This window comes from Protopterus annectens, chromosome 16.part0 (genome assembly GCF_019279795.1).
Source record: "Protopterus annectens isolate FY-2018-M chromosome 16.part0, PAN1.0, whole genome shotgun sequence".
NCBI lineage: Eukaryota > Metazoa > Chordata > Ceratodontiformes > Protopteridae > Protopterus > Protopterus annectens.
Window position 1 is genome coordinate 90,520,980 of NC_056750.1, and position 27,695 is coordinate 90,548,674.

A 27,695-nucleotide genomic window follows, 5' to 3' on the forward strand; every position below is an offset into this window, starting at 1 on the left:
GTGGTACAGTGTGAAATATTTTCTGCTTAAAACTTCAGCTTTGGCCGGCTAAGAACTTGCTGTATTCAACTGGACGTATAAGAGAATTTAAGTACCTTTATCTGCACTTTTTTTTTCAAAAAAAATACAGTATTTAAATTGATTTTAACTGTGTTGCAGGAATATTAACTGAACTAGAAGTTTTGACTCTGCTCTTCAGTTAGTACCACCCACCCTCCCTGGTTTTGTTTTGGTGTTAATCTTAGTGGCCTTGAAACTGCCCGCCCCTCTTGTAAATTTGTGTTTGGATACTCCTTCTGGGCTCATCTCATTTGCTCACTCAACTGAGTGCAGTGAGATCATATTCTGATTTCAGGCACTCCTACTGTGTACAAAGAGAGCATCTGGGAAACAGAAAAAAAAATTAAGCTTGTTTCCTGCCTTTCCTGTTAAGTGGTATAGACTATTTGTAGGCTTCTGAGCCCCCAAGCCCTTCTGTGTTGGAGGAAAGCCTTCTGGCTTAGTTTTTTTTTTTTATAACTAGCCAGTTTTCTAGTTTCAGCACTCAAATCTGTTTCTTTGATCTCAGCACTTGTTCAGAAAAAAAAAATTCATCTGCTTTTACTGTACTTGTGTTTCTACCTACTTTATTTTACTTTTGCATCATCTTAAAAGTACTCAATTGTATTTATTACTGCTTGGTGTAACTCATTCTAAGCCTTTTGGTTTAAACACTTGGGCTTCGGACCAGTTGTTTTGCACTGAGAGGGTTTGTGGTCTGCACTGTAGTGGCAGAACAGGTAGCTTACGTCCTTCTAGGTTGGGAACTGCTGATTGAGGGCTCAGTGTCTGTTATTCTAAAAGTGTATTAATTCTGGTTTAAGCACTTGGGCTTTCAGGCCAGTTATTTTACATTTAAGAGGGTTTGTGGTCGGGGGAGGAGAGGCTGGACTCTGCCCTTCTGAGCTGGGAATTTCTGGTTAAAGGCTTATAGTGCATGCATATCTGAACTGCTTTTTACTGAATTTGGTGCGCCTTGTTTGCTGTGGCATAGACTGGATTCAGGCCTGCTGTATCTAGCTTTGTTTGTGTAACTTGAACACTAATCAAGGCATTCTCTAAAGTATTCAATTGTATTTATTACTGCTTGGTAGTAACTTGATTAAAGTGTAGCTATCATTCTAAGTCTTTTGGATTAAGCACTTGGGCTTCAGACCAGTTGTTTTACATTAGGAAGGTTTGTGGCATGCACTGTGGTGGCAGGACAGGTAGCTTTCATCCTTCTAAGTTGGGAACTGCTGATTGAGAGCCCAGTGTCTGTTCTTAAAGTGTATTAGTTCTGGTTTAAGCACTTGGGCTTCAGGCCAGTTATTTTACATTAAGAAGGTTCGTGGTCTGCACTCTTGTGGGAGAAGAGGCTGGACTCTGCCCTTCTGAGCTGGGAATTTCTGGTTAAAGTTTATAGTGCCTGAATATTTGAACTGTATCTTACTGAAATTGGTACACCTTGTTTGTTGTAGCATAGACTAGATCCAGGCCTGCTGAATCTAGCTTTGTTTATATGCTTGTTGTTTGTTTGCTTGTTATTTCCCTGGAACGCTAATTCCACCTAATACGCAGCTTCTCAGCGCTTCTGTGGATCACTAGTGATATCTGCATTGCTTACTGTACTTATTTCCTTGTTTCACTTGAAAGAAAGTTACTGTTTGTCGTTTTTGCATTTAAGTTACCTGTAACACATTGCACTTAAGTTACCTGGCACTTGCTCACTAAAGCAATTATATAAGTCAACACTAAAAATTAAAAGCACTACACCCTCACTCCCCATTGGCCCTTATTTTCAATTATTAAGGAATTCCCAATATTATTCTAGCATATCCAAAGGTCAGTTGTCAATCTCCTCTCCAGTCCAGCTGGTGAATCTGGGAATCTTGAGGCAATGTTACAACTGCCTCATGTACACAGATAACCCTCTCCTCCTCCCAACAAATTCCAACACATGTGAGAGATGCAACCGTATAGCCAAACTGGAGGCTAAGCTCTCTCAACTCAGTACTGGCATAACCAGTCAGGAGGAGAAGGAAACCACACTCACTACAATTCCAGTCTCACATAGACCTACCACGACAGCAAACCAAACACATAATCACACAAAAACATACTTGGAGGTTCTAAATAAAGATCTGCCTAAGCAGCAGAGACCTCCAAAGCAGACACCCAAGCAACCGCTACCCCAAAACAAAACACGTGCAACACATATCTCACAAAGCCAGTGTGCCGAACAGTCACAGCCCTTAAGACTACACAACACACCTGATACACTTGTAATAGGTGACTCTATCGTCAGGCACAGTGACGCCCCGCTCACCGGGCTGAACAAGGAGAGGGTCACAGTGAACAGCCTGTCGGGCGCTAGGATCCGCCACATAACAACAGCACTCAGGTCACTCCAAGGCAAGTACAAATATGACTCAGTCATTGTCCATGCTGGTGTGAATGACCTGAGACGTACCTCCCTGGACTACATGAAAAGAGACATAAAGGAGCTCTTTGAGCATGTAGCCCAGGCCGGTATGACCCTGACCTTGAGTAGCATCTTACCCTCACCAAGAATGATGCCACAATATGAAGACAAGATGATCAATTTCAACAATTGGCTTAAGTACTGGTGTCATTCAAAGGGGATCCAATGCCTGTCAGCTTGGGATGATATGCTTGACAAGCCACGATGCTTCGCTAGGGACGGCTTGCACCTGTCACCCCTGGGCTTTCGGATATTGGCAAAGGCTCTTGCTACCCCCATAGTGCCTTTTTTAGGCATGGCTCAAAAGACAAACCCACCTCCATAGGTATCACAAGGGATAAGAAACTAAGAGTAATGCTACTCAACGCCAGAAGTCTAAACCTCAAGATGCATGCACTCAAAACTCTCCTTAGCATGGAGAACATCGATATCTGTGCAGTAACAGAAACCTGGTTTAGGGCTCCCGAGAGCACCCCAGCACTACCAGGTTATACCTCATACCATGCTTTTCGGCCCCAAAACTTGGACCGACACACCTCCAGGTTGGTGGCAAAGCATGAAGCATCAGAGACTATCCATGTGCAACTAACAGTGGGTAAAACTGCCTTCCAGTTTATAGCCTGCTACAGACCACCCTCCCAAACCCAGGAACCCCACTCGGCCTTCCTGAGAACACTGGAAAATATGAAGGTCTCTCCAAACACCATTATATTGGGCAACTTCAACTACCCAAACATAGACTGGGAGCATTACTCTAGCTCCAACACCCTAGCCCAAAGGTTCCTAGAATTTATAAACTCAAATGCTATGGAACAACTTTTTACCACTCCCACAAGAGGGGAAAACATACTGGACCTGATCATCACCAACATGGGGACTCTATGCTCCAGACCAGAAGTGTATCCCTCACTGGTAAGATCAGACCATAAACTAATTTCACTGGATAGTCACATCCCGACCACACCCCCTGCCCAGAAAACCACAGTGAAAAACTTCTCTAAAGCAAATTTCACACTCCTCAAAACCGAGGTGGAATCCTTCAAAGCCCCTGGGCCTGTGGAAAATACGGCCCAGACTGCAGAATCCTTTATAAACGCATTCTGTTAACACCTTCAGGAATGCATGGATCATGCAATCCCAAATAAAACCAAGACCCAATCCTCCAAAGGCAGACGTCCTGTCTGGTGGACCCCAGCCATAAACAAACTATACAATAGAAGGAGGAAGCTACTGAATGATAGAGAAAAATCCCAAAAGGGAAGGCATCACTGATCAGTATTAGCAAAAAACTACAGGCACTCATAAAATTGTCTAAGGCCAGCTTCGAGAGAAAAATTGCACAGGACACTAAGGATAATCACAAGGCTTTCTTTAGTTATGTTAGGAACCTGGGTGGTAATTCCCAGATATGCTCAGAATTACTCCAAAATGACAAAAAATACACTGAACCCACAGACATTGCCAACATCCTAGCTGACAGGTTCAGCGCAAACTTCTCCCCCCCCCTCCCCACCAAAAGGGCAAATATCTATCCCAGCAGAGTGCTGCCCCCTGACATCTCAGATGCTCAGGTTAGAGCCGCCCTCCCCAAAGCAAAAAACACAGCATCAATGGGACCAGACGGTGTCCCGGACTGCGTCCTACATGAACTCCAAGAAGAGCTAAACCCAAACATAAAACTACTGTTCAATCTCAGCTTTACTACAGGATGCGTGCCCAAAGAGTGGCGTACAGCAACAGTGGTCCCTCTCCATAAAGGTGGTGCCTCAACGGATCCTGGCAACTATCGCCCCATAAGCCTGACTAGCTTGGTCTGCAAAGCTATGGAAAGGATCATCATGGACCTCATAAATAAAGATATTGGGGACCTACAGACACTGGATCCTACCCAGTTCGGCTTTGTTAAGGGCAGATCCTGCCTCTTAAACCTGGTTGATTTCTTTGAAAGAGTCACCAAGGCCATTGACGAGGGGAAAGTGGTCCACACAGCCTACCTGGACCTCACAAAAGCCTTCGATACAATACCCCACTCGGGCATTATAGATAAGCTCACCAGCTTAAATATAAACCCCTATGTCACTAGATGGATTGCAAACTGGCTCAAGGACAGAACCCACATGGTTAGAATTGCTGGAGCCATGTCAGACTCCAAACCAGTTACAAGTGGTGTCCCACAAGGCTCAGTCCTGGGACCTCTCTTGTTCAGTATATATTTCTCGGAGGTACAGGCCAACACGGAAGGACTGTGGCTGACCACGTTCGCAGATGACTGCAAACTGGGTGCCATAATCGACTCTCCAGCCAACACAAGCATCCTCCAAAAGGGCCTCATAGAAACAGACAACTGGTGCCAGAGCCATGGCCTCAAGCTAAATGACAAAAAGTGTATAGTCATGCCCTTTGGCAAAAACAAAGTGCCCACAAATTACCACATAGGTGGTAATCCATTAAGTACAGAAGAAGTAATTAGGGACCTGGGGACCCAAGTTGATAGCAATCTCTCATTTGACAACCACGTGGCCAAAGTGGTTAGAAAAACATTTTATATAGCCCACCTAATCATGAAGGGATTCACATCTAGATCAGGGAGGTCATCGTGCCTCTTTACTCATCCCTCATCAGGCCCATAATTGAGTACAATGCCCCTTTTGGGATGTACCTTACCAGACACCTGCAGCAACTGGAAAGACCCCAAAAGTACCTCAGCAAGAGGATCAAAGGGCTCAAACAGATGCCATATGCTGCCCGGTTAAAGAAACTCCAGCTCTACTCAGTGGCATACCGCCTGTTCAGAGGCAATCTGTGCCTGACGTATAAAGCCATGTCCAACCCAGAATTAATGGACATGCTGCACCTCAGAAAATCCAAATCCCATCGAGCTACGTGCTCTAGAGACTTGAACCTCAGCACTGAAATAAATAGGACATGCTGGAGGGACAGATTCATAACCCAGAGGCTCCCTTCACTCTGGAATAAAATCCCAGTCCAGGTTAGGCAGAGTCCCTCATTGACTCTCTTCAAGAGGAATCTTGATGAGTGGATGGGAGATCGTAGGTTTACCCCGGGTATCACTTCTGTGTCACTGTTAGACAGAGGCACAGTATACTAACCTCGAAAAAGGGCATAGCAAAATAAATTTAAAATGGGTGGTGAAAGCCAAACACATTCTGGCTAGGCTTATAAATGCCTTAGGGCAGATAGCCTAGTATGAACCTATGAACCTATGTGAAAGTAGTGTTAAAATTATTTTAGTAAACAAATTATGTAGCAACTATTTTTTGTCAACCAGTGTAGTGTAGCAATTCCAAAAGTGAGATATCAGTGTAGAAAAGATGTAAAATCCCTTTATAAATACACATGCCCCATACAGTATAGTCACACAAGAATATAATGTAATGAAAGCACATAGGGGGATGTCATGGAAGGTAAATGTAAAATTATAATGTGTATGTAAATATTTATTTTATATTATACAATGACTGGCCGTTAACATTCAAAAATGCGTACACTAATTGGCCAGCCCTAACAGAGTGCCTATTGTAAATCTGAGAGTATACTAATGGAAAAAGGTCCAGTTGCCTGGAGTTTTTCCATTTGTATATCTCCTGTTTTTTTTTTTTTGTCTCTAGAGATAGCAATGGAGAAATGAAGATCTACGTTTTTTTAACACATCTCGCTATGTGTTAGGAGTTAAAGAACTCGTATAACATAGCAAGATATAAAAAAATGCAATGGAGATCTTCATTTCAACACAGAAAAGAAGATCTTTGTTGCTTTTTAAATATATCTCACTATGTTATATGAGTTCTTCAACTCATATAACATACTGAGATATGTTAAAAAAAGCAATGGAGATCTTCCTCTGTTGCTACTTCTGCACAGCACTGATGTACTGTGTAACTGTGGGAACACGTCCCTTATGCATGCACACTACATCAGAAATGCCCCAGGATACTGGAAAACTATGGAAGGGCAGCACAGAGGCATGATATAATGACATTGTATAAGAAAGGTAAGTATTGTTTGTCTTAAATAATGTTATTGTATAATAGCAATAACAAACGGCTGGATGTGGGCAATGCTGGATTTCCCCACAGCTGGCTTTATCTGGTTACTTGGGCTTTGCCCTTGTGACCAAACCACACCAACCGTGGGTATATCCAGTATTACCCACACCCAGTTGTGGGTCATTGCTTAAATATAACATTATAAGTATAATATGCTTAAACGTGTCTTAATCAGTGTGTATCTGTCAGACCTTGTTCTGCCCAGCAATAAAATAGTCAGCCCTGTCAAGTCTTAAACCCAGGATACTGTCCTCTACAATCACATCAAAATACCACTACACCATGTGAGCTGTGGGGAATTGTAGTGCTTTAACAAACATATCCTGCATTCAGGTTATTTAACATTAATAAAGGAAACAGCAGCTGAAAGTATTGAACACATGATCCTAAACACTACCGTTACAGGAATGTACCACTACACCATCTGAGCGATAAAGAAAACAGCAGCTGAAAGTATTGAACACATGATCCTAAACACTACAGTTACAGGAATGTACCACTACACCATCTGAGCGATAAAGAAAACAGCAGCTGAAAGTATTGAACACATGATCCTAAACACTACAGTTACAGGAATGTACCACTAAACCATCTGAGCGATAAAGAAAACAGCAGCTGAAAGTATTGAACACATGATCCTAAACACTACAGTTACAGGAATGTACCACTACACCATCTGAGCGATAAAGAGAACAGCAGCTGAAAGTATTGAACACATGATCCTAAACACTACAGTTACAGGAATGTACCACTACACCATCTGAGCGATAAAGAAAACAGCAGCTGAAAGTATTGAACACATGATCCTAAACACTACCGTTACAGGAATGTACCACTACACCATCTGAGCGATAAAGAAAACAGCAGCTGAAAGTATTGAACACATGATCCTAAACACTACAGTTACAGGAATGTACCACTACACCATCTGAGCGATAAAGAAAACAGCAGCTGAAAGTATTGAACACATGATCCTAAACACTACCGTTACAGGAATGTACCACTACACCATCTGAGCGATAAAGAAAACAGCAGCTGAAAGTATTGAACACATGATCCTAAACACTACCGTTACAGGAATGTACCACTACACCATCTGAGCGATAAAGAAAACAGCAGCTGAAAGTATTGAACACATGATCCTAAACACTACAGTTACAGGAATGTACCACTACACCATCTGAGCGATAAAGAAAACAGCAGCTGAAAGTATTGAACACATGATCCTAAACACTACCGTTACAGGAATGTACCACTACACCATCTGAGCGATAAAGAAAACAGCAGCTGAAAGTATTGAACACATGATCCTAAACACTACAGTTACAGGAATGTACCACTACACCATCTGAGCGATAAAGAAAACAGCAGCTGAAAGTATTGAACACATGATCCTAAACACTACAGTTACAGGAATGTACCACTACACCATCTGAGCGATAAAGAAAACAGCAGCTGAAAGTATTGAACACATGATCCTAAACACTACCGTTACAGGAATGTACCACTACACCATCTGAGCGATAAAGAAAACAGCAGCTGAAAGTATTGAACACATGATCCTAAACACTACAGTTACAGGAATGTACCACTACACCATCTGAGCGATAAAGAAAACAGCAGCTGAAAGTATTGAACACATGATCCTAAACACTACAGTTACAGGAATGTACCACTACACCATCTGAGCGATAAAGAAAACAGCAGCTGAAAGTATTGAACACATGATCCTAAACACTACAGTTACAGGAATGTACCACTACACCATCTGAGCGATAAAGAAAACAGCAGCTGAAAGTATTGAACACATGATCCTAAACACTACCGTTACAGGAATGTACCACTACACCATCTGAGCGATAAAGAAAACAGCAGCTGAAAGTATTGAACACATGATCCTAAACACTACCGTTACAGGAATGTACCACTACACCATCTGAGCGATAAAGAAAACAGCAGCTGAAAGTATTGAACACATGATCCTAAACACTACAGTTACAGGAATGTACCACTACACCATCTGAGCGATAAAGAAAACAGCAGCTGAAAGTATTGAACACATGATCCTAAACACTACCGTTACAGGAATGTACCACTACACCATCTGAGCGATAAAGAAAATAGCAGCTGAAAGTATTGAACACATGATCCTAAACACTACAGTTACAGGAATGTACCACTACACCATCTGAGCGATAAAGAAAACAGCAGCTGAAAGTATTGAACACATGATCCTAAACACTACCGTTACAGGAATGTACCACTACACCATCTGAGCGATAAAGAAAACAGCAGCTGAAAGTATTGAACACATGATCCTAAACACTACCGTTACAGGAATGTACCACTACACCATCTGAGCGATAAAGAAAACAGCAGCTGAAAGTATTGAACACATGATCCTAAACACTACAGTTACAGGAATGTACCACTACACCATCTGAGCGAGAGAAGTTAATGTTGCATTTTCAAGCATATCATGCAATAGAGGCATACAACATTAGGGAGAAAGCTTTGTGGAACTTTTTGTGTGTTGTATATAGACATGCACATATATGCATATGTCTGATGAAACATATATATGGAAAATTAGAGTCATAATATACATATACATATATAAAAATATAAAGAAAGGAAAAATATATATATATATATATATATATATATATATATATATATATATATATATATATATAACATGCAGTGCAGTTATACCTCAGAACCATTCCTCTCAACCTGTTAGTGCAAGGAACCTGTACAAAGGCTGTAAAAGGGGGAGATGGGCCACATATACGGACATATTGCAAAAATCGCTGTTACAAATGAAAACATGTTACAGCAACAGTGTGTGTTTCAGCATGCAGTCACTGAAGGATATGAGGATGGAAACTAAAATGTCATTTATTTAATGACATAAATCCCTGGATCATCACTGTGATTTACCAAACAAATAGAACTACATTGTGGAACTGAACAAAAGTATGGGCCAAACATCTGGACATTCTGTGAAAATCCTGGCGTTGGAGAGGTATGCTCAGAACCCTTAGTGTAATGAATCTGGACCAAGTCTGACAAAGTGGGGGGATAAAGGCCTGAAAATAGGGACATATCCAAAATACGTCAGTAGATAAGCTGGAGAAAGTTCATGTAGTAACAGTGTATGTCCTAACATATATCAGCTGAAATATCACAATTGCAGGACTCAGTTGCTTCTCATCAGTTACTGAACTCAATCCCCACATCATCCCATTAATGTGTCATGCATACATAACAGTCATGGGGGCCAGACAACTGGACATCCTATGAATATGTATACATAACATAACATTAGGGAAAGTACACTGCGCTACTGAACAATGTCCAAACTACAATCAGACTGACATAACACTACCCAGGTCCAGCTCTGGGGCTGTACACATGCATTAGTATATATAACAGGCACTACAGGGATGTAACACTGGTGGAAAACAGACAATGGTGTGCAAGTGCATACCCCCAAACAAGTGCACTAAAGTCACAGTGACACACCAGTAAGCAAACTGAACACAACAGTATAATGCTGTGTGAGCAACCACATACCATTTGCCACCCACACATTACCCCTACATATACTGCCCCAAGTCACAGTGTACTGGGAATCCTGAGGTGTTACAGGACATGTCACAGTCAGCCCCCACAAGCATACAGACCTGATAGACCACCAGCAGCTGTAGCAGCATGCAGTCAGATAGGTAAAGGATGTATGGCACTCACATCTGCTACTCTCCCTACCCAGCCCAACAAACATATACACGCAAAACTGCTGCACAATCTTGGCAGTCTGTTCACAATGGCCGGACATACATAACTGTCATATGTTCAGATTTCCACAGAATTACCAGGGTGTGGACCCATAACCATGGCCACTGCTGCATACCATGGCCAGAAGTCTGCCAGGTTATTGGCACAATAACTGGAGTGCAGTTGGTAATTAATGATATACCATACCTCTGCACCTCATAGTGCAGGACATCTGGACAATGCATTGCATACTTGTGGGACAGGGGGCTGGAAAGAGAGACATATCACACATAATGGTGTTACAAACTGATGCAGTAGCTGGTGTTACTATGTTGTTGTAACAGAACATCCCTGAAGGATATGATGTCAAGAACACCAATGATTGTCAACAATTACTGACTACAGTCCTCACATTATCCTACCAACCCCACAAAAACAGATGTTCAAGGAACAGACCAAGCATAATAGGCAAACATCCAGCCAGTCTGTGGACAACATGACAGTTGAGAGGTATATCAGAGGCATATCACTGTCAGATTTCAAGTCACCCAGTAAATGTATGTCCAGACAAACCCTGTCAATGTAGGAACCCTCCGTGAGTATAATAGCACTAATGACATACAATCTGTACCAAAATCTGGAGCTTTGTCCCCCATGTTGTTGGGCTGCCTCCACATGATCTGTCTTGTGAGGTATTTCCACCTACTGTCTGTGAAGCTGTAGCCCCACGCCTCTGTAATGTCTGCCTCACAGGCAAGGGAAATGGCCAAGGCCCACATGAAGGGCATCCCATATGTTGGAACTAGCAACTGTGTCCAGGCCCACAACACAATAATATGTGGGCACCTACATAGCTTTATGGCCTCAGTAATACCCAACAGGACAACATCAACCCCCTCAAGGTAGGCTGAATGGCTGTGGTTGACAGCAGAAATACACAAACCACAGACTTGAGTCCATATATTGGCTGTACAGGGCAAATCAGGAGCACACACCAACTTGGCATTAAGTCAGCCTTTGTCTGATTAAGCATATAAGGCCACAGGTGGAGTACTGTAAGGCTAGCTATGAGTATAAATTAGACACATCCACCAAGGCCAATCAAAAGGCCATCTTCACATATGTCTGCAATCTCTGAGGCAACAAACCAACCCACCCTGTAATGGTGGACAGTACATACACACACAACATAGCTATAGCCAACCTGCTGCAGATATGTTTAGGGCAAACACCACCACCCCCTGGCTCAGCATCACTGTAGGTGGATATGCACAGCACCCACACCCCTCCCCTCATTACCAGTGAGCGGGTACATATTGCCTACTGAAAGGCAACAAACACAAGTATCCATGGGACCTGATAATATCCCTGTCTGCATCCTACACAAACTCAGCCATGTTCTCCCAGCTACATTACACACTATAGTCACATCAAGCTTTGGCACCATCATCACTCCATCCATATGTAAGATGGCCAGTGTCATCCCTCTACACAGACATGAATGAGGAGTAGCACCGCCCACACCCCATCCATATGTAAGATGGCCAGTGTCATCCCTCTACACAGACATGAATGAGGAGTAGCACCGCCCACACCCCATCCATATGTAAGATGGCCAGTGTCATCCCTCTACACAGACATGAATGAGGAGTAGCACCGCCCACACCCCATCCATATGTAAGATGGCCAGTGTCATCCCTCTACACACACATGAATGAGGAGTAGCACCGCCCACACCCCATCCACATGTAAGATGGCCAGTGTCATCCCTCTACACAGACATGAATGAGGAGTAGCACCGCCCACACCCCATCCATATGTAAGATGGCCAGTGTCATCCCTCTACACAGACATGAATGAGGAGTAGCACCATCCACACCCCATCCACATGTAAGATGGCCAGTGTCATCCCTCTACACAGACATAAATGAGGAATAGCACCGCCCACACCCCATCCACATGTAAGATGGCCAGTGTCATCCCTCTACACAGACATGAATGAGGAGTAGCACTGCCCACACCCCATCCACATGTAAGATGGCCAGTGTCATCCCTCTGCACAGACATGAATGAGGAGTAGCACCATCCACACCCCATCCACATGTAAGATGGCCAGTGTCATCCCTCTACACAGACATGAATGAGGAGTAGCACCGCCCACACCCCATCCACATGTAAGATGGCCAGTGTCATCCCTCTACACAGACATGAATGAGGAGTAGCACCGCCCACACCCCATCCACATGTAAGATGGCCAGTGTCATCCCTCTACACAGACATGAATGAGGAGTAGCACCGCCCACACCCCATCCACATGTAAGATGGCCAGTGTCATCCCTCTACACAGACATGAATGAGGAGTAGCACCGCCCACACCCCATCCATATGTAAGATGGCCAGTGTCATCCCTCTACACAGACATGAATGAGGAGTAGCACCATCCACACCCCATCCACATGTAAGATGGCCAGTGTCATCCCTCTACACAGACATGAATGAGGAGTAGCACCGCCCACACCCCATCCACATGTAAGATGGCCAGTGTCATCCCTCTACACACACATGAATAAGGAGTAGCACCGCCCACACCCCATCCACATGTAAGATGGCCAGTGTCATCCCTCTACACAGACATGAATGAGGAGTAGCACCGCCCACACCCGATCCATATGTAAGATGGCCAGTGTCATCCCTCTACACACACATGAATGAGGAGTAGCACCGCCCACACCCCATCCACATGTAAGATGGCCAGTGTCATCCCTCTACACAGACATGAATGAGGAGTAGCACCGCCCACACCCCATCCATATGTAAGATGGCCAGTGTCATCCCTCTACACACACATGAATGAGGAGTAGCACCGCCCACACCCCATCCACATGTAAGATGGCCAGTGTCATCCCTCTACACAGACATGAATGAGGCGTAGCACCGCCCACACCCCATCCATATGTAAGATGGCCAGTGTCATCCCTCTACACACACATGAATGAGGAGTAGCACCGCCCACACCCCATCCACATGTAAGATGGCCAGTGTCATCCCTCTACACAGACATGAATGAGGAGTAGCACCGCCCACACCCCATCCACATGCAAGATGGCCAGTGTCATCCCTCTACACACACACGAATGAGGAGTAGCACCGCCCACACCCCATCCACATGTAAGATGGCCAGTGTCATCCCTCTACACAGACATGAATGAGGAGTAGCACCGCCCACACCCCATCCATATGTAAGATGGCCAGTGTCATCCCTCTACACACACATGAATGAGGAGTAGCACCGCCCACACCCCATCCATATGTAAGATGGCCAGTGTCATCCCTCTACACAGACATGAATGAGGAGTAGCACCGCCCACACCCCATCCATATGTAAGATGGCCAGTGTCATCCCTCTACACAGACATGAATGAGGAGTAGCACCGCCCACACCCCATCCATATGTAAGATGGCCAGTGTCATCCCTCTACACACACATGAATGAGGAGTGCAGGATTACAGAATCAACTAGCCCTCATTGGGGGGAATATGACACTCCAGGACCAGCAGTGCAATGCATGCAGATACAGTGCAGATACATTACTGGGGTATGGTGGTGTGGGTGTGAGTGGTGGGTACTGCTATGCAATGTAGCTGTGCAGGTTTTGCAAATACCATTGTCAAATGTATGAGGTCCTGTGATGTGTCTCCCTTTTTTATGTATTCCAGGTATAATCATAGAAGCCATACTACAAAACCATGCCATAATGTTTGGCTGGAGCCAGCAACATCTGCAAAAGAGGACCGGTCTGTGGGACAACCTTGTCCACAGGACAAACGATGTCAGCCTACACCCATGTACATATGAGCAGATATGGCATCATGAAAGTGAACTCATATGCCATGCCTGGCAAAGGGCTAATGCAATGGCCAGGGATTGCACAGCCACAGGTGTGGGCTTGGCCATGCAGCCCCACTGACAACTACTGAGAAGCTCCTTGGGTATCTTGGGGCACCCATCCCAATACATCAGAGTACAGACCCCCACATACTGGCAGTGGGTGGCACCCAGACAATGGACGAGGAGTGTGCAGGTAAGGCCCCAGTGTAGATTACTAGACTAGTGCATCAGGCATACTTGTAAATGTAGAATATCTACGTGCAGGTATCAGGTCAGATTGCAGTTATGGATGGGGTTTCCTAATGCAAAGACATGCACTTCTGTGGTGAAGGACAGCAAAGTGTGTAGTATTGGGGGTTGTACTGTAAATGTGCAGACATGTTGCATCCATCCTGTACCAATGCCACATGTGGGTCTGCTGACAATACTTCCCTCCCACAACTACCTAGATCCCTCCGGTCTGCATGTGGGACGGCAGCCTGCAGCTGGTGAGTATGAAAGTTTTCTGTTGTGGTTTGCCAATACTGCAGGCATGTGAAGGCCATACAATGTACCATGCACACAAATGTCACTCATAGCCATATTGCTTTATGTGCATGTTCACTTGTGTTGAAGTTAACTGCATTGCATCACAGTGGTCACCACAGGGGCCTATCTGATGAGAATGTAACACCCCTGTAGCATACCTCACGACCTGTCAGTGTAAGACTTCTGGAAAGAGACCAACAAAATGGGTGGACAAAGCCTAAGGTAGGGACATGTGTGAAACATTACTGTCATATAGTGGATATAAACAGTGTATACACCCCTGTTAAGATGCCAGGTGTTCATAGGTTCATAGGTTCATAGGTAGGTACTAGGCTATCAGCCCAAGGGACTAAGTAAACCTAGCCAACAAGGTTCCCTGGCTTACGCCAACCAAGAAAGTTATTTTCCTGTGCTCCTTTCGAGCAGAGCCACAGAAGTGAGCCCTGGGGTGTATTTCCTATTTCCCATCCACTTATCAAGATTTTTCTTGAAGAGTGCTAATGAGGAACTTTGCTTGACATAGATGGGTAGCTTGTTCCAGAGTATGGGAAGTCTCTGGGACAGGAATCTATCCCTCTAGCATGTCCTGTTTACTGTGGTGACAAGGTTTAGGTCCCTAGAGCATGTAGCTCAGAGGGATTAGGATTTCTTTAGGTGTAGCATGTCCAACAGCTCTGGGTTTGACATAGCTTTATAAGTCAGGCAGAGATCACCTTGGAGTAGGCAATATGCTACGGAGTAAAGCTGGAGTTTTTTGAGACGGTCAGTGTAGGGCATCTGTTTGAGGCCAGTAGTCCTCTTTGTGGGATACTTCTGTGGCCTTACCAGCTGCTGCAGATGACTTTTGAGGTACATTCCAAAAGGGGCGTTGAAATCTATAATGGGTCTAATGAGTGTCAAGTAAAGGGGAACAATTACCTCTTTTTTCCTAGATGAGAATCCTTTTGTGATGAGGTGTGCCACATAGAAGGATTTCCGGACTACTGTGGAAATGTGATTATCAAAGGAAAGACTACTGTCTACCTGGGTAGGTCTCTTATCACACATTTGGCATGTCACCTATGTGGTAGCTCATGGATACAGAGTTTTTACCAAAGGGGATGACAGTGTTCTTTTTGGCATTGAGCTTGAGCCCATGGCTCTGACACCAGGCATCTGTCTTAGTGAGGCCCTTCTGTAGGACGTCCACATCATTTGGGGACTCAACTATGGCTCCTAGTTTGCAGTAATCTGTGAACTTCATTAGCCAAAGGCCTCCTGTGTTAGCCTGTACTTCAGAGAAGTAGATACCAAACAGGAAAGGTCCCAGGACTGAACCCTGTGGTACTCCACTTGTCACTGGTTTGAAGTCAGATTTGGAGTCTGCAGCATTTACAGTGTGGGTTCTGTCAGTGAGCCAGTTGGCAACCCATCTTGTGACATAGGGATTTATACCTAGTTTAGTGAGTGTAGCTATAATTCCAGAATGGGGGATGGTGTTGAAAGTCTTGGCAAGGTCAAGATAGACTGTGTGAACCACCTTACCCTCAGCTACAGCTTTGGTGACTGCCTCAAAGATGTCGATCAGGTTCAGGAGGCATGATCTGCCTTTCACAAACCCGAACTGGGTGGGGTCCAGAATTTGGAGGTTACCAATGTCTTTGTTTATGAGTTCCATGATGATGCATTCCATGGCCTTACAGACCAGGCTCGTCAGGCTAATAGGGCGATAGTTCCTAGGACAAGTGGTGGCTCCCCCTTTGTGAAGTGGGATAACTGTTGCTGTACGCTTTTCAGTGGGCACAAAGCCTGATGTGAGACTATGATTGAACATGGTGCTTAGGTGGGGAGCCAGTTCATTCTGAAGTTCATGTAAAACGTAGCCTGGGATGTTGTCCGATCCCATGGATGCTGTGTTTTTGGCTTTAGAGAGTGCAGTTTTCATCTGCATAGTTGTGATTACAAGGACTCTGCATTCTTCCTGTATAGATATGGTCCCTTTAGGGGGTGAGAGGGGGGTAAAGTTAGCTAGTTTGTGATACATATATACAAACTGAGACCACAATATGTCAGTCCACACCTTTTCCAAACTGTAATGTGACCTTTGACATGAACAATTCCCCTGAAAAACCAATCAATCTGTTGGGCACCAAATATGGAGTATACAAACCTGACAATAAGCTGGATGCATGTGTGTGCACACCACGCAAATGATATGTTATTGCAGCAGCTTGTGGTTTACTGACAGTATACAGTCTGCTTGGGTACACACCTGCCATCAAGTAAAGGCACTCTGAGTAACACCAAATAACAGTCTGCTGTCAAAGTGGGATAATCATGACATTTGCTCAGTTGCCTGCAACAGCAACAGCCATGCCTTGCAGACAGCTGACAAAGCAGCAAAGGAATCTCATATTTGAAAGGTATCAGTCGAGTACGGTACAACAACATTACCACAGCATTGCATACACCTTGGAACACAGTGGAGACAGTTGTCAAAAGGTGGATTTAATATAGACAACAGTGCTGCTGAAAAGAACTTGACGTCCCTCCAAAAATGATGACAAGACATGTCAAGACCTGGTCAGGGAAGCTGCCAGGGGAAATACAGCAACACTGAGGAAGTTGCAGGAATCTCTTGCTACTACTGGTGTTGTGTACTACCTGTGGGAACACTGTCCCGTACTCTGCATACGTCTGGCCATGGGGTAGGGTGAGAAGATGGAAGCATTTCCCCACACAAAAAACATCCAGGGGTGGATACAAATTGCAATACAGCACATCACGTCTCCCAAAGGCATGTGTGAAAATGTGTCATGGTGTAATGAGACTATGGCTTGACCTCACAGCCACAATACCAAAAGGTATGTGTGGTGCACAAGCAACACCTCTCATAACCTGAAGACCAACATCCCCTTGGTGAATCACATTGGTAGCACTGGCCCACTGTGGGGATGCTGTTCCAAAACCAGAACAGGGCCTGTAGCCATGGTGGTGGGAATTCTAGACATTTCCAAATAACAACCACGTCTGCCCAAAATCCATCAGGCATCTGCAAGAATGCTGAGGATGGGGAGGTGTGTCAACCTTCAACATGACAAAGACCCAAAGCATATATCCAAAGGTACCTAAGAATGGCTCCACCTGAACATACTCATGGTTATGGATTGGCCCAGCCAGAGCCCGCATCTATACCAGATAGTAAAACACTAGTGTGACCTGATGAGGGCTGTGCACATGAGCTGCCCATACAATCTGACAGAGTTGGGTGACCTTTGCATGGAAGAATGGCCAAATAATGCCAAGTCAAGATATGCCATGCTGATAGACACCTTCACAAGAAGAGTGAATGCTGTAAGTCACTTACAAGGTGCTTCAACTAAGTATCATTTTAAGGATGTGCACAATTATGCAATCACCATATTGTACATATTGCAGTCATTATATTTTACACATAACACGTGTTTATCGATTGGATTGCACAAGTCATATGTCACATGAACAGTGGGTAAAATTTGAATGCATTACTGTGGTCTCTTCTTGTTCATAGGTTAGTACTAAGCTAACTGCCCTTGCGAGCCATTTTAAGCCTAGCCAATTATCCCTTGTGAGACTCAAACCCTGCACCTTGTGTTTGTAAGGCAAAAACCTTAACCATTAGGCCACCCTCCCAACCTGCCATGGGGTGAGTATTATTTATTTGTATATTACAAGAACATGGCATGTTAGGATTATGTACACGTATCATATCCACTGTAAGCTTAGAAGGTTGGTGGTATAACAGGAATTGTGTGACCGTACATTCACTGCTGGTTTGGAGGTCTGACACTCAAATGCATGCCATTAATCAATGATGTCACTCCTTAGATCATCCCACTTATGTATCAGAGAAACACAGGGGTTATGAGAAATAGAGCAAACATATGAGCCAGACTTCTACACATCCTGTGAGGATCTGTACAGTTGTGAGGTATGTGCTGTAGTTCTTGCAACTATGTTATACAGGTGAACAGCAATGATGTATACAAGGGTCCAGTTTGTGCTGGTGAACGGCTATCACATACTAACACTAATCACATATCCCAGAGCTCTATATTGTTAGTTACATGTAGTAAAACTGGCTAAAATACATGATGTTGAAGGCCGTGTGTCATGCATGTCACCATTTGGGCAATGTGTGGTCTGTGTAACAGATTTGTGCCAGTGTGTGTGTGTGTGTGTGTGTGTGTGTGTGTGTGTGTGTGTGTGTGTGTGTGTGTGTGTGTATACCAGCTAACGTCAAAGTACAGGTATTAATGTACATATGTTGTTTTCCTCTCACAGGTGGCAGTGGTGTTTGGGGTCCCCGCCTTTTTGAAACTGATATCACTATCACTGCAGACTCTAACGATGATGATAGGAATAGTGTGGTACAGGTGGGGTTGTCAGGAGTTGAATCTGTGCCATTGGTTGGCATCCCACTTCTGTCCACACCATCCCCGCACACAGTGACAATGCTCACACATACCCCATCACCAGTGGCCACAGATGATGGACAGTTGGCAGGTCATGGCATTGAACAAGCTAGTGTGATGACTATGGCAGGTGTGAGTGTAGACACTGGTCATAGCCAGAGTGCAGGCGAGGTCCCACACAGGTGGATGGACAGGGGTGCTTGTAGGAGGAATGCTGCTCGTCAGGCCACTGTTGCAACTGCCACAAAAGGAGTCACCAGATGCATGTTTCGGGCTGTCATGCATGCACAGGCACATAGTGAATGCCACAACACACAAGTACTCAGGGTGGTGGATGCAACTCTCCCTGATTTACATAGTGACATACATGACCCTGTTGAGGCCACACATCAAAATTCTGAGGTCATGAATAGACGGTGGGGTGAGACCTTGGCAATCCTCGACTGTGACATGTCTGTGCTAGAGCATATGGTGGGAGATGGGCATTGGCCACATGGATGTAGGACATCACCAACAGCTAAGAGTCTATGGGGCCATGCACCTCCACAGCAGCACTACCAAAGGTGGTTACTGTCCATATCACACCGGAGCAGGCCATGGCCACATGGTCCTTTCCAGTCCTGTCGGGGCACAGATCCAGCAGACAGCAGTCACCATCAGGAAGGAGTACTGCATCTAGCCTTGGGCCTGGTGGTGTCAGTGACCATTTCCCATGTCTGTGCCTGGAGACAGTGACCTGGATACCTTGCTACGTATGGTACACAGCTGTCCGACTTACCCCTATGTAGGCCAGCCACATGGTGTGACTGTGTGCATACATACACACATGCATCTGTATCACAGGCAGGTCACCTCCAGATACACACAGCACCTCTGCACAGCCCATCTGTTGGATACCCCTCCAAACACACACACACATGATGTCAACTGTATGGCCCAGCCTAGGCCTCTGGCAAACCCATGACACACTCTGTGCATATGATGATACCTGTGCCACATCCCTGTCATCCATACCATCGATGCAGGGACATGCTAATATTGGTCTGATGCACAGGGTTAATATAGTATAGTGTAGCTATGTAATACTATGTAAGGCGCTGTCTGCTTGCATTTGTTATAGGTACACATACAGGTGTATGTACCATATTAGCCAGGAGGCATTATTGCTGTTAGTACCATTGACTGAATGTAGTCTGACATGCTGTATTCTGTTATTGTTCCAGATGTCTGTGTGTCTGCAGGCTGTGGGAGTATGGCAGACTGGGAATACACCGGCAATGTCACAGGCAGGATACAGCTTTATATGTACATGTACCAGGTTTGTATGCATGCAACAGTGTGTGAGGAACACTGTTGTGAGACAGTGTGACCTTGCATACATACCCCTTGTCACAGACAGGTAGCCTTCAAACATGTCAGCTCAGTGTCGTGTACTACCACAGGCTCATACATACAGAACAGGTTACTGCAGTACTTCAGCGGTTCCCTCACAAGAGTAGCCTTTACATTAACTGCAACAGATTCACCTGTCAACACCTGTTGGCCCTACCATTTCTTTACCATACACTCAACCCTGATGCAGTTGATGAGGACATGCATGATACTGTGTTATACAGGTATGTGGTATGTATTCCTGAGTCCACGGGGTGGAACATAGGTTCATATGTTCATAGGTAAGTACTAGGCTATCTGCCTGAGGGCATCTATAAGCCTAGCAAGAATGTGTTGGCTTTCGTCACCCCCTTAGTTTAGTTCCATGTGCCTTGGTCCAGCAGAGCCATTAGTTCCCTGTGTCTCTGTCCAGCAGAGCCACTACAGTGATCCCCAGGGTAAATTTTCTGTTTCCCATCCACTCATCAAGGTTTCTCTTGAAGAGTGTTAGTGAGGGGCTCTGCCCAATGTAGACTGGAATCCTGTTCCAAAGCATGGAGAGTCTCTGGGACAGGAATCTATCCCTCCAGCACATCCTGTTTATCATTGTGGTGAGGATTAGATCCCCAGAGTGTGTGGCTCTTAGGGATTTTTTTTTTCTTTTAGATGGAGCATGTCCCCCAATTCTGGGTTGGACATGGCCTTGTATGTCAGGCAGAGATCACCTCTAAGTAAGCGGTATGCAACTGAGTACAGATGGAGTTTCTTCAGTCGGGCTGCATAGGGCCTATGTTTGAGGCCAGTAATCCTCTTGGTGAGGTACTTCTGTGGTCTTTCCAGCTGTTGCAGGTGTCTTGTAAGGTACATCCCAAATGGGGCATTGTACTCTAAGATGGGTCTGATGAGTGATGAGTAGAGGGGCACAATAACCTCTTTTGTTCTAGATGCAAGGCCACATAGAAGGATTTTCTAACCACCTTGGCAATATGATTATCAAAGGAGAGATCACTATCTACTTCGGTCCCCACTAACTAGGCTGGACAAGGAGAAGGTTACAGTTAGCTGCTTGTCAGGTGTCAGGACCTCCACATAACACAAGCACTCAGATCACTCCAGAACAAGTACAAATATGACTCTGTCATTGTCCATGTTGGTGTGAATAACCTGAGAGGTACCTCCCTGGACTACATGAAAAGAGACATGGAAGAGCTCTCTGATCACGTAGCCCAGGCCAGTATGACACTGACCCTGAGTAGCATCCTGCCCTCACCAAGAATGATGCCATGGTATAAAGAAAAAATGATCAATTTCAACAATTGGCTAAGTTTCTGGTGTCATTCAAAGGGGATCCAGTATCTGTCCACCTGGGATGAAATGCTCGATAAGCCACATTGCTTCGCAAGAGATGGCTTGCACCTGTCACCTTTAGGCTTTTGAAAAATGGCCAAGGCTTTTGCCGCCCCCCCATAGTGCCTTTTTAGGCAAGGCTCAAAAGACAAACCCACCACCGTAAACAGAATAAGTAACCAAAAACTGTGGGTAATGCTACTCAACGCCAGAAGTCTAAACCTCAAAATGCATGCATTCAAGGCACTCCTCAGTATGGAGAACATTGATATCTGTGCAGTAACAGAAACCTGGTTTAAGGCTCCAAAGACCACCCCAGCACTACCAGGGTATAATTCATACCATACTTTTTGGCCAAAGAACCCAGACCAAAACATAAAAGGTGGGGGTGTATCCATATTCATCAAAGATACCGACACCTCCATGTTAGTGGCACAGCACAATGCCTAAGAGATCATCCATGTGCAACTAACAATGGGAAAAACTGCAATTCAAATTGTAGCTTGCTACAGATCACCCACCATGACCCTGGACCCCCATTCCACGTTTCTGGAGACACTGGAAAATATAAAGGTCCTACCAAACGTCCTAATATTGGGTGCTTCAATTACCCAAACATTAACTAGGAGAACTACTCAAGTACTAACCCCCTTGCCCAATGCTTCCTATAATTTATAAACTCAAACACCCTGGATCAACTGGTCAACACCCCCACCAGAGGTGACAACATACTGGACCTGGTCATCACCAACATGAGCGACCGGTGTTCTACATTGGCGGTCAAACCCTCACTGGTTATATCAGACCATAGACTAATCACTCTGGATATCCACATTCCGCCCCCACCCCCAATCAAGAAAACCACCGTGAAACACTTTTCAAAAGCAAACTTCACATTACTTAAGACCGAGGTGGAAAGGTTCACAGCCCCATGCTAAAGGACAATGCTGTCCAAGCTGCTGAATCCCTTACAAAGGCACTCTATGAGCACCTGCAGGAATGCATGGATCATGCTATCCCAAGCAAAACCAAGACTCAATCCTCCAAGAAAAGGAAACCAGTCTAGTGGACCCCTGCCATAAACAAGCTATACAATAGAAGGAGGAAACTAGTACAGAAAAGAGTAAAATCCCAAGAAGGAAAGACATCCCTGATCAGTATCAGCAAGAAACTACAATCCCTCATAAAATCATCCAAGGCTAGCTTCGAAAGAAAAATTGCCAAGGACTCCAAAGATAACCACAAAGTGTTCTTTAGCTATGTCAAGAACCTAAGTGAAAACTCTCAGACCTGCTCTGAGTTAGTGCAGAATGACACAAAAAATACTGAACTGACTGATATTGCCAACATTCTGGCAGACAGGTTTAGTGCAAATTTCACCCCCCTCTCACCCCCTAAAGGGCCCGTAGTGCCCCGCGGCAATCACTGACACACAGGTTAAAACAGCCCTATCCAAAGCCAAAAGTACAGCTTCAATGGGACTTGACGGTGTCCCAGGCCGTGTCTTACACGAGCTCCAAAATTAACTAACCCCTCACCTAAACACACTGTTCAAACTCAGCCTCTCTACAGGCTACGTACCCATAGAGTGGCACACAGCAGCAGTTATCCCACTCCACAAAGGTGGAGCCACAATGGACCCCGGGAACTATTGCCCTATAAGCCTAACTAGCTTGGTCTGCAAGGCTATGGAGCACATCATCATGGAATTCATTAACAGAGACATTGGGAAGCTTCAAACATTGGCTCCTACCCAGTTTGGCTTTGTTAAGGGCAGATCATGCCACCTAAACCTGGTGGACTTCTTTGAGACAGTTACCAAGGCTTTAGATGAGGGAAAGGAGGTCCACGCAGCCTACCTAGACCTTTTGACACCATTCCCCATTCTGGTATTATAGACAAGCTCACCAGCCTGAACATAAACCCCTACATCATGAGATGGGTTGCCAATTGGCTCATGGATAGAACCCACACGATGAGAGTTGCAGGCTCTAGGTCCAACTCTAAACCAGTTACAAGTGGTGTCCCCCAGGGCTCAGTCCTGGGACCCCTCCTGTTTGGTATATACTTCTCAGAGGTACAGGCAAGCACAGGAGAACTATGGCTGACCAAGTTCACAGATGACTGCAAACTGGGGGCCATAACTGACTCTCCAGCTGATACAGACATTCTCCAGAAGGGTCTCACTGAGACGGATACCTGGTGTCAAAATCATGGCCTCAAGCTAAATGCCAAATAGTGCATAGTCATCCCCTTTGGAAAAAACAAAGTACCTGCAAACTACCACATACATGGTAGTCCCCTAAATAACTGTAACCTTCTCCTTGTCCAGCCTAGTTAGTGGGGACCCAAGTAGATAGTGATCTCTCCTTTGATAATCATATTGCCAAGGTGGTTAGAAAATCCAGCCTAGTTAGTGGGACATCAGTGTGCCTGACTATAGAGTCGCCTATTACTAGTGTGTTGGGTATGTTATTTTGCCTTAAGGGCTGTGATTGCGTGGCACATTGATTATGTGAAGTATGTGTTTCATGGTTTGTGATGGGGTGTGGAGGTTGCTTGGGTGTCTGCTTTGGAGGTTTGTATTGCTTTTGCAGATTTTTATTTAGAACCTCCGAGTATGTTTTCGTGTATTTATCTGTGTTATTTGCCGGTGTTGGTTTAGTAGGTCTATGTGAGACTGGTGGTGTGTTGCAAGTATTTTCCTTCTCCTCTTGACTGTCAGTTCCAGTCTTGGGTTGAGAGAGCTTTGCCTCCAATTTGGCTGTATAACTGCATCTCTCGCATATATTAGTGTTTGGTGGTAGGAGGAGAGGGTTGTCTGTGTACATGAGGTAGTTGTAACATTGCCTCAAAATGCTCAGATTCACCAGTTGGACTGTAGAGTACACCTGAAACTGTCCTTTGGACATGCCTGAATAGGTAAAGTGAGCTGTTCTACTGATTAGCTGGTAGGGACGAATAGAGAGCCTTTTCCTTCTGGACAGTATAGAGGGTCTAGTGCTAGGGTAAATTAGTGCTTGCTATGAGTTTTGAGCAAGTGCTGGGCTGTGAAATGAATGGTTTGAGTGCTTAAGTTGAAAGTTTATCTAGTTCCAAGGGAAAAATTGAAGAGCAGACTTTGTGGAGCCGGGAATAGTTTAACCCTAGATAACCAGCACTGCCCGGTGCACAAAATCATGCAAATGCAGTTTTTATAGCAGGGAAATGAAAGAGATGAAAATTAGCCCAAAATGACCAATAAACTACTAACTTCTGGGCTACAGCAAACAAGACACACAAATTTCATAAAGAAACAGAACAAATAAGCAGGCACGATAAGCCTTTAATCAGAAATTCCCAGCTCAGAAGGGCAGAATCTAGCCTATCCTCCCACAAGAGTGCACACTACAAACCTTCTTAATGTAAAATAACTGGCCAAAGCCAAAGTGCTTAAACCAGAACTAATGCGCGTTTAGAATAACAGACACTGAGCCTTCAATCAGCAGTTCCCAACTTAGAAAGATGTAAGCTACCTGCTCTGCCACAACAATGCAGTCCACAAACCGTCTTAATGTAAAACAACTGGTCTGAAGCCCAAGTGCTTCAACCAAAAGGCTTAGAATACCAGTTACAATTGAATCAGGCTACTACCAAGCAGTAATAACTACAGCAGAATAATACAACTGAGTACTTGTAAGAAGAAGCACAAGCAAAATAAGGTAATAAAGTGGGAAGAAACACAATTACATTAAAAGCAGATGAATAGTGCATTTTTTAAAATATATATAACAATAGAAAATAAGTCAATTGATTTAAACAAATTACCCAATTAACCAGTAAAAAAAACCCAAAACTTAGCCCTGTTCCAGTAGTCTTCAATCAGACATGTTCTAACTGCACACTCCTACCACAAGGGTGCAGGGGAACCTTTTCCAAAAAGATGGCTTGGATTAGTGCTCACATTATACAAAAAAAGCTAGAATCAGCAGTCCTAAATCTAGTCTATGCTACAGCAGACAAGGCGCACCAATATCAGAAAAACAGTTCAAATGAGCAGGCACAGTTAGCCTTTAAAAAGAAATTCCCAGCTCAGAAGGGTGGAATCTAGCCTCTCCTTCCACAAGAGTGCAGACCACAAACCTTTTTAATTTAGGTACAAACAGGGAGATAAAATGGTATATCCTTTGCATATACACAGTAAGGATTGACACGTGGGATGTGCACACAGTAACATAAACACAGTTGGCAGAACCCAGATTAGTAAACCTGTATTTCCACCATTATGTACTGTATTACTACATACACATGACATGCCCCACATAGATTATGTGCATGGGACATAACACACTACCTCTTACAACATGTAATGTTCTGAATGCCTCCATGGATGGTGAGATAACCCACCAGGCATAGGATGTGGAGTCATGTAGTTCTCCTACAAGCCTGGAGAGGTGATAGTGTAGCAGACACGTATCAGCATGATGTTTCAGGCAGGTATGATGCTGACATGTGTGTCACTACCCTCACTGTGGCCAATTTAGCAACAATATTACATACATGGACATTGTTAAGGGTCACAGACTACATATAGTTTGCCAAAACAAAAAGGTCTAAGCTTGTTTCCTGCAATTTCTGTAACTAGTGTAGTCCAGATACATCTTTGATGTATCCAAGACTGTTTGTAAGCATCTGAGTGGTGCCAAAATGTCTGGTCTTCAATTGTTCCCTTAGATCTGCTAGTTCTGTCCTCATCTGCACTTTTACTAACTTATTAGTGTACCACTTTACCAGTCTTCTTGTGGCAATTATTGTAGCACACAAAAGTGCTACCAGCACTAAATGTTCTACAAAGAAACAGCTCCAGTACTTATTGTTAATGCCCACCCCTCCAGGCATGTCTAAATGTCAGTTCCTTGTGGTTTCTCCTATTAACCTGGTGGACTTGGGCATCCTGAGGCAATATAGCAACTGCCTCATGTACTGACAACCCTGTCCTCTTACCTCCCAACACTTAGACTTGTGAGAGATGCACTTATATATCAAGACTGGAAGCCATGCACTCTCCAGCCAAGACCAGAATAGCTGGTCAAAAGGAGAAGGTCAACACTTGCACCACACCACATGGACCACATAGCCCTCCAAAACACACACCAGCACTGCCTTCACATAAAAACACAAACCGCACACCCACCTTTGTGGAGGCACTCATTACAAATCTACCCATTACAAATCTACCCAAACAGCAGAGGCCTCCAAGACAGAAAAGCACTCGACCACCACAACACAATACCACTCACGAGACAAATAACTATCCTAAACAGTGTGCCACTCAACCAAAGCCCCTACTGCAAAACAGCATGCCCAACACACTAGTCATAGGTGACTCGATAGTGAGGCACACTGATGTCCCACTCACTAGGTTAAGTAAGGAGAAAGTAACAGTCAGCTGCCTGTCAGGTGCCAGGATCTGCCAAATAACAAACGCACTCAAGGTCCCTCAACAACAGGTACAAATATGACTCTGTCATTGTACATGTAGGTGTGAATGACCTGAGCCATACCTTCCTGGACTACATGAAAAGAGACATGGAGTAGCCTAGCCCTAAGCAGCATCCTACAATCACCCAGAGTGAAACTACAGTACAAGCAGTAACTGACTGATTTCAACAATTGGTTAAGTTTCTCATGTCATTCCAAGGGTATACAGTGTCTGTCTGCCTGGGATGACATGACGCTTTACCAGAGATGGCCTGCATCTGTCAACCCTGGACTTCCGGATACTGGCCAAGGCTCTT